Below are 955 nucleotides of genomic sequence, written 5' to 3'. Positions count from 1 at the left end.
ATGCGCGTATTTGTGGGTACACACGTACCCTCTGCGGGGTAGGACTGGGGCATGTGCATATTTCTTTGTGTTTGCCTCATCTTTGGTGTCAGGAAGAGACCTTGGTATAATCATTCTAGCCCAACCCTCTCACTTTACTGGTAGGGAAACTGAGGTCCAGAAAGGTAAAGTGACGTGTCCTAGATCACACAGCTGGCTATGGTAACAGAGATGACACTAGAAGGTAGGATTTCTGATTCGTAGCCAGGACCCTTTCTATAATATTAAAACCAATTACAGATTGGAATATAAAAGCAGGGAAATCCTTGTTTCGCCCTCCCCCCCTCCAATCAATGACTGAGAACTAAGAAGGTCAATCTCAAATTAGCTATATAGCCCCAAATATTAAGTTTTTAAGAACAACCTGGTTCAGTATTGATACCTTTTATGAAAACCATATTTATACTGAAATTGCCAAAGAACTTCTGAACACATATGAAGGCTTTGTTAAAATAATTATATGCCTTTGTTTTTGAGGTAAGGTATCCAAAATATATAAGCTTATTGTTTGAGTTAAACAATAAAAACATCTGTTGTTTCTCATGATGGCTCTAGTCTTAATATAACATGGCAAAATAATACCCCCTAAATATCCATGATTAACCTGAATTGGAGAGGGCTCACCTCCCAGTGATTTCATATAGCTGCTTCAACTGGCATTGGCATAAAATAAAAACAAAAGAAAAAATATAGCCTGATCATCACCCACCATTCCCATGCGACAAAATACCGAAACGAATCACTGCTTTTAAATGGATGGTGTGTCACAACTAGAAATGAATCCCACAAATTTGAGGCTTTTTTTTTTTAATTAGGGCATATGCATAGGTGCCAATGCAGAATTTTTGGATCGTATTCAAATCGCATTTAGCACAGGTGTGCCTGTCATTAAGTGTTTATGTTTACCTGTACACAC

The sequence above is a fragment of the Galeopterus variegatus genome, unplaced genomic scaffold, assembly GCF_000696425.1.
Source record: "Galeopterus variegatus unplaced genomic scaffold, G_variegatus-3.0.2 Scaffold521, whole genome shotgun sequence".
NCBI classification, from domain to species: domain Eukaryota; kingdom Metazoa; phylum Chordata; class Mammalia; order Dermoptera; family Cynocephalidae; genus Galeopterus; species Galeopterus variegatus.
The sequence above is the reverse complement of the archived record's forward strand: the minus strand, read 5'-3'. Positions refer to the sequence as shown.